Consider the following 8482-nt stretch of genomic DNA (forward strand, 5'->3'; position numbering starts at 1 on the left):
TCAGGGAAGCATTCATTCAGACCCTGCTTACAAATACATAGGTGGACACAAACTTTTCCATGGTTTTAAGTGTGATGTTCTGTAAACTATGGTAATGGTTTGAGGCAATCTATTAGGAGATGACACTACATTGCAGTGTAGCAACAGACACTCTATCCCTGAGACTTACAGACACTCCTTGTGGCTTTCAATGTGCAAGGCACAGCAGATCTGTATAGCAAGCAGTCTTGTCTTCTGGACAAGCCTCCAAAAGAAGAGAGTCACAAAAGGAAACAAAGTTAAGCAGAAATGGAAGCAGACAGAAAGAACACAATCAATATTTCAGACATGGAAAAAGTTCACAAAAGGTTAATAGGTAAAGGGTAATGCGAAGGGGGAAGGATGATAGAGATAAGGGGGGGGAAGGGAGACTGAGAAGTCAAGATGACAAGAATGGGGGGTAATGGATAATCTAAAGACAGTTAAAGGAACTACCCTGAAAACCATTTATATCAACAATCTGAAAAAAAGCAGCAATAAAGATAAAGACTTAGAAAGCACTGAAAATAATATATATTCCAAGAGACAATGGGCTCTACGAGCCACTGATACATTTTACTTTAATTAGAAGCAAGTCATAGATGAAGCACCAAAAGATAAGTCATACGTGAAACCATAGCAGAAAGGGTACGTCTAGACTACAGGCTTTTGTCAACAGAAGTTGTCGACAGATACTGTGGACAAAGAGCATCTACACTACATTCAGTTCTGTCGACAAAGCAAGCTGCTTTGTCGACATAGTAGTGTAGACGCAAAGGACAGTTTACATGCAATAACACCTTCTGTCGACAGAACTCTGTCGACAGAAGGCGTTATGCCTCGTAAAATGAGGTTTACCAGCGTCGACAAAACTGCTGAGTTTTGTCGACGTTATGTCGACAGAACTCAGCGGTAGTGTAGACGCAGGTATAGTTTTGTCAACAAAACTCTGTAGTCTAGACACACCCAAAGTGTTGACATGCCTTTCTGTGTTTGCCAGCTTCTCACTCCCTACTGGCATTGAACTGTATTGTTGGATCTCGTATTACACAACACATCTACTAAAAAGGGAAGGTCTATGCCTGTAAGAAAACAAGTACTGTGTATTTTTCTGAAATGGAAAATTTGATTTCAAGTCAGACTGTGTTTATAGAAAAAGATGTGTAGTGCTAAGTTATTTCACTCAGTGCCACCTCCCGAAAGCACTCCAGCCGCTGGGAGTTCTATTCTTGGAGAGCTTGCAGTATTGAACTATGGGTTTTAACTATTAAATGTTAGAGGAATAGCTTAACTTTTTCTTCATTTTTATATAAACCAGTTCGTATAAACAGCATCCTAGGAATATCTAAATGCATGACATTTTGAGATCATAGCAGTCTGTGGCTCAGGTATAAACTACGCTATGGAAAGACCCTAGGGAAAAATAGACAATTCTAAAACAAGTATCTAGAGCAATTCAAAAGATTAATGCACATTTAGCCTGCAGCTAACCTAACATGAAAGTATTTGAGAGAGAAATGTGATCATGCTAGAAAGTCTCAAGACCCACTTATTCACGGTACAAGGACCAACATTTTTTGTTAAGATTTAGTTTAAAAAAAAAATCAGATTCAGGAATTATGTTAATTCTGTCTGCCTTAAGGAATTTGCTGATGAATTTTCAAACTTTCTGAAGGGCCAGCAGACATCTCTTTTCACTACTGTGTTTGATAATGATCCCAGTGATTTAATCATAATTAGAAAAAAGGATTCCCTTCCATGAAAAAAATATATTTTCAGAAATATTCTTTTCTAGGTGACTGAAGTTCAACTGTCCACAGAAGACATCCAGGACATCTCTATATCACCTTTCCACCGTGCAGTCCATCAGTATCTTACTTGACCACCCTTTGGAGGAAAAATTTAGTCTTCTCTTTATGCTCAACTGTTTGTTGCCTCTAAACTGCAAGCATCAAAAGTGAAAAAGTAGTGCCAGTAGTAATGACAGTGAGATGGATGCCTGTTCACTTAAAACTAGATGGAGACTATGGACTCATTTAATACTGGCCACTTAACAGTCATCAGATCAAAAGTGATTTTCATTCTCTACTGAGCTGAGCTGAATTCCAAGCAGATACAAATGGAGATATCTGTATCCCATTGCCAACCCCGTGAGTAGAGCTGGTAGAAAATTTTCAAGTTTTAACATGGGTGGCAGCCTTCCCTGGCACTGCCACAGAACTCCACCCTGCCTGAACATCCCACTACCTCTTCCACCCCAGAAGGTCCCTGCATCCCCCCCGCTGCTAGAGAAGGTAGCTCAATGGAGGGGAGGGGAGGAGAGAGGGAGGGGAGGGGAGGGAGGAGCCTTCAGAGAAGGAAGAGCTGGCTCTTGAGGAGACTGCTGGCTGGGGCCAGGGTCAACCTGACATGTAGAGAAGTTGCTGGCTTGGACCAATGCTGGGTCCAGCCCAACTGTGGCAGTGCTAGGGCTGGCCCAGTGCTTGGGGGGGCCTCACAGATTGGCACAGCCTGCCTGGTGATACTAGGATCAGCCCAGTGCTCGGGGAGGATTCTGGCTCAGTTAGGTACTGGGAGTGGCCTGGTGCTCCGAGGCCAGAAGAGCAGCGCAGTCTGGTGCTGAGGGAGGGGAGGGTCAGTGGCTTGGCCCCAAGTGGCTGGAATGGGCAGGCCAGGGCTTCTCTAGTCTGGGGAGTCACCTGGGGCTCTTCTTTTTATGGGGGAGTGTCACAGGGTGGTTCTTTCTTCATTCTCCCAGGGGGTAGGACCTTGGGTCCCCTGGGCTGTCTGAGTCCACCACTCACTCTGCACGATCGGTCAAACACCAGTAATTAGACCCCTTCCTGCGGGGCTGGATAGCCAGCGTCTGTAAACTAAAATCAAAGGCTGGCCCTTTAATGCAGGGCTGGATGACCCACTGGCCAGAGTCACGGGGGTGAGGGTTGTGCCCTGGTAGGGAGGGACCTGGGCCCACCCTACTCCACCAAGTCCCGACCCAGCGCACTGTGAGTGGCACAACGGTCCACCACTGCCTTGGTGGGGAATCCAACCGAAACATGCCAAGGATCTCAAGGTGGGAGAGGCCTCTCCTGCACCCTCCCTGGGCCACTTCCTACCAGATCCACTGGGTCAATGTCCCACGCAGCAGCTGGGTCCTCTAGCTCTTCAGGGGTGTGGCGGGGCCCCATCCGCCTGCCCTCATAAGTCCAAAGCCCCTGGCCTGAGTCCATAATACAGTTTGTAGCTGGCCCTTTAAACAAGGCCAAGACCCTCCGGCCTGAGTCCACACCACGGTCTATAGCTGGCCCCTTAAGCAAGGCCTAGGCCCTCTGGCCTGAGTCCACAATGTAGTTCAGGAGTTGTAGCGAGGCACAACCCCGGCTAGGGGGACCCGTGCCCACCCTACTCCACCAGGTCCCAGCCCAGGGCCCTGTGAGCGACCAGGTAACGGGTCACTCCCTCGGCGGGGCAGTCCAGCCGAAACACACCGAGGTTCTCTGGGCAGGAGAGGCGGCTCCCGCTCCTGCCCTGGGCCACTTCCTACCCAGTCCCCGGGGCTGCCTTCCCCTGTACCTGCCCAGCTGGCTGCAACCTCCATGCCGGTGTCCCCTCCGTAGGTAGTCTTGGGGTTACTCCAACTCTCCTCCGCGTCCCTTCCGGCCTCTCCTGGCGTCCCCAGCAACAGCTGAGTGGGAGCTCCCTACCCAAGTCCTTCTCCTCCAGCTGTCTCTGCAGACTGAGTCCTTCCCCAGGCTTTTATAGCCCTGCTGCAGCCCGGGCATGCTCGGTAAGGCTGTGGGGGAGGGGCCTCTGCAGCCAGGTAATCCTGGCTGGACCCTGTAGGTTCAGTGCGGGGCTGCCTCACCCTGTCACAGGGGGCCATGTGTCCCTGGGAATCTGCTGGAGTTGCATTACCTCCATCACCAGGGCCTCTGCTGCTCTCAGTTCGGGTGGCTGGCTGCTACGGCTCAGGAGTGCTAAACAGAGGTCCTTCTCCTCCAACTGCCAGCCCTGACTGAGCCTCTCCCCAGACTTTTATATCTGGGCTAGAGTCCGAGCATGCCCAGCAGGGCTGTGGGGGCAAGGCTCCTCCAGCAAGGACAGCCTGGCTAAACCCTGCTTGTTCAGTGTGGGGCTGGTACACCCCATCACAGGGAGGCTTTGGGGCTCTGGCATCTGGAGGCAAGGCCCTGGGCAGAAGGGATGGGGCCAGCGGGCTCGCCTCCCCAAAGTGGTGGTTCAGAATGTAAAAATTAATGGGCACTAAAAGCCAGGGATTCTTTTACCCACTGAAAATGTTCACAGAATGTTTTGTTCCATTTTCTGATCCTATAGTCATCCAAATCCCTCATTTTTTTTAAAATAAAATATTTCTTAGAACCGTAAGATTACAAACACAGAAATAAAACCCTAATGAGCCAAACTCATTTGAAATAGCTAAGCACAATACCACATAAGGCAGCGAACAGCAGGGGCTAGTATGTAGCCCACTGGTCTGGAATTCAGAGGAGCTAAACGATATTATTGACTAGGCCACCAACCTGCCAGGTGATAGTAGGCAAGTCACTAGACCTGCTTTGTTCCTCTGTTTCCCCTCCCCTTATTTGTTTTGTCTAGTTAGACTGTAAGTCCAAATGGCTTTTGCCTGAGGAGAATGGAAAAATAATCGATTATTTAACTAGGGTACATGTAAACTACAAGTCAGGACCATGATTCTTAGCTTGCTTAGACATACTCATGTTAGCTGTTATCTGAGCTAGTGCAATACAAATAGTAGGGTAGCTGGGGTAGGATAGGCAGCAGTGGCCTGGGCTGGCTGCCCTGCATACACATGCACTTGGACCCTGGTGGCCACTGCTACCACCAGCGGCGGATTTAGGGCAGGGCGAGCGGGGCGGCTGCCCCGGGCCCCGTGCTTCCCGAGGCCCCGCGCATGTGCCTTGGCACCACAGTGCATACACTGTGTCAAAGGGGGGGCCCCGCGAAATTTTGCTGCCTGGGGCCCCGCGGCGCTGCCCTGGGCCCCACGGCACTCTCATCCACCCCTGGCTACCACTGCTCATACTACCACACTGCTATTTCTCACACACCAATCCAAATGAGAGTTGGAGCAAGTGTGCTCATGCAAGCTGGGAATTGCACTCTTAGCTCATAGCATCGAGGTAGCCTAAGGAGGCAGAAATCAGCTGATGATTGCAAGGAGAATCTCAAAAGGAGGCTAAGAGGTTGTCTCTCAGCCAAATTACTAATACATCTGCAGTTCATCAGTTATCCTGGATGCGACAAATTCTTTGTGAAAATGTCAGTGCCAGCATCTGCTCTAAGCAGCCTCGCTCAATTCCATTAATACCTGCTGACCATTTTGAGCCGAAGAAAAGTTAGTGCCGAGATTGTGTTTGAGGAAAGAGCATCCATCCTTCATTTATGGTGATAAACATGCTGTAAATTCATCTGGGGAAGACAGGCTACATGTATTAGCTGGAGCAGTGCTTATAAAATACAGAATATATTTCAGAAAAAATAAAGACAATGTGAGGATGGAGAATTTAATTTTCACATGAGCTGAAACACAATTTTACTACTAACTAATACAGCTTGTAGGAAGAGTAATCCTCTCATTGTACCATATAAAAGGCATTTAGAAGTAAATTGCTCCCCCATCTCTGATGCCTGCTTTCTTCCAAAGAAATGCCAACAGCATTCCTTTGCAATGGATGAAAGGGATTCTGGGTGGTATGAAACATGGCGAGAGGGCAAATAATTTCCTTTAAAAAAGCCTATGGGAAGAGAGGAAAATTCAGCAAGGAATGAGTCCATTCCATGGTTCCTAGAGCACCCAACTAAAGGGACCTACAAGAACTGCAATGACACGAGGTATTGGGAGTAGGCAGTTGTGTCTCACTATGTTTCTGACAACTGCCCTCTCAGGGCAACATGCCTGTCATTCTCTGAATTGTCCTGCAAATCTGCAAAGTAACAGCTGGAGATGGGGGGAACGGAAAAGGCAAGTAAGGCCATTAAGACATTGAATGGTAATTTCACTATGAATTCTAGCAAATCTAGCTCTAAGGGATGATGCCGTAGCAGGGATGGACAATAATTTTTGATGGGAGGCCATTCCAAGATTTTGGAAAGTTTAACTCTTCCATGATATTAATGGAGGTTGGAGGAGGTTGGGTGCAGAAGGGAGCTTATGGTAACGGATTGGGGTCTAGGAGGGGATGTGGGGGTCTACGAGGGAGTTTGGGGGAAGGAGGTGGTTATGACCTGGGGCAGGGGATTGGGGTGTAGGGTCTGGGAGGGGCATGAGTTCAGGAGGAGGACAGAGGTTTTGTCTTATGTGGGGTAGGGGGTTGGGGAAGGAAGGGGTTGGGGTGCCAGAGGCAGGCTCTGGCTGAGATATGTACCTGGGTGACTCCCAGCCAGCAGCCCAGTAGGGTTCTCAGGCAGCTTCCTTGCCTGCCCCATTCCCGCACAGGCTGCAGGCGCCACATGTGTTGGTGACTAAGAGCCTGAGGGGAGAGGGGTGAAGAGAGTGGTGCTTCGCACGTTGCCTGTTCTTCAAACAGGCAGCTCCCATTCGCCAGAAATCAGCCAATGTGATTGTCCTGGGGGCAGGAGCAGTGCGTGAAGCAAGCTGTGGAAGAAAGAGCTGCGGCAGCCACTTTCATGAGCGGTTGGAGAGGGGCAAATAGAGAGTCTGTCTGAGGCTTCCCGCTGCATCTGCAGGCTGGACCTGGTGGCTTGGTGGGACGGATCTGGTCACCGGGACGTATTTTGCCCATTCCTGCACCAGAGTGTTTGGTCCTCCTCTTTCACCCTTCCCCAGCCCACATCCAAAGCTTTCTGCCCCTCTTCTGCAAAAGAGGCTTCTGCAGTGTGCATGGATGAGAGTGCTCAATACAGGCCTACCACTCCCTGCTGTCTATGGCATGGCTGTTTTATTTACTGATTCATTTAAGAGGGGCAGGCAGACAGATCAGAAAGCAGAGAAATGAATGGAGAGACCAGAACCTTTTTCATCTCAAGTAAAAGTAGTATAAATGCTCTATGGCAGCAAAGCATCTAATATGAGAACAAAAGTTCAAAGCTAAATAATTGAAAACTATGTCTGGTAGAACCACCTCTTTCACTGCTTAAAGACTTTTATGGAAATATGGTGGAGGGGCTTGTTTCCTGGATAAAGCCCAGGTTTATTTTATAGATACATTTAGGGTATGTCTACACAGTAGAGGTGGTTTTTTTTTTTTTGATAACTGACATTATTCTTAAATAACAAAGAGCATGTTTACACAGCAAGCACGTTATTTTGAAATAATTTCAAAAAAACGGGTTTTTTACTCCAACTCCTGTAGGCTGTGTAGGCAGCGCCAAAAGCCGAATTAAGCTATTTCGATTTAAGATTACAAAACTGATGTAGATGAAGTTGCATAGCTTAATTTGAGTTTTGCCCTGCTGTGTAGATGTGCCCTTAGAAGTTAAAGGGGTTTGGAACAGGTCCCATATGGGAGAGACTAAAGTGACTGAGACTTTTCAGTTTGCAAAAGAGGAGACTAAGGGGGGATATGATAGAGGTATATAAAATCATGAGTGGTGTGGAAAGGGTGAATAAAGAAAAGTTATTCATTAGTTCCCATACTATAAGGACTAGAGAACACCAAATGAAATTAATGGGTAGCAGGTTTAAAACTAATAAAAGAAAGTTCTTCTTCACACAGCGCATAGTCAACCTGTGGAACTCCTTGCCGGAGGAGGCTGTGAAGGCTAGAACTATAACAGAGTTTAAAGAGAAGCTAGATAAATTCATGGAGATTAGGTCCATAAAAGACTATTAGCCAGGGGGTAGGTATGGTGTCCCTGGCCTCTGTTTGTCAGAGGCTGGAGACGGATGGCACGAGACAAATCTCTTGATCATTGTCTTCGGTCCACCCCCTCTGGAGAACCTGGTGTTGGCCACTGTCGGCAGACAGGCTACTGGGCTAAATGGACCTTTGGTCTGACCCAGTACGGCCATTCTTATGTTCTTATGTTCTTAAAGATGGTTCAGCAGTATCTTAAGAAACAGCATCTGCATCAGTCTTGAAACAATCATTTCAGGGACAGAATTTTTCTAAAAATCAGGCAGGGCAACAGCTAGCTAAAGTCAAGCTAATTGTATCTGTTTAATAAACATTCCTAATTAAGGGGGAAAATAAACTATACTTTAATTCCCCTCTTGTGCAATCTTTATTTATATTTAAAAGGCAACATTTTCAAAAGTCACCTTTAACACAGCGGGTTCAAAATTACATGTCTGAGATTTTGGGCCTACAGTGATGTGGATTGGTGAGCTTTATGCTGCGTTTGGATGAGTAGTTAGACAGGACTCCTCTACTCTATGTAGTGGTCTGATCTGTTTATAGACTCCTACGCTGTGTCTAGAGTGGCAAGTTTTTCCGCAAAAGCACCTGCTTTTGCGGAAAAA

The sequence above is a fragment of the Pelodiscus sinensis genome, chromosome 5, assembly GCF_052426305.1.
Source record: "Pelodiscus sinensis isolate ZL-2025 chromosome 5, ASM5242630v1, whole genome shotgun sequence".
Classification (NCBI taxonomy): domain Eukaryota; kingdom Metazoa; phylum Chordata; order Testudines; family Trionychidae; genus Pelodiscus; species Pelodiscus sinensis.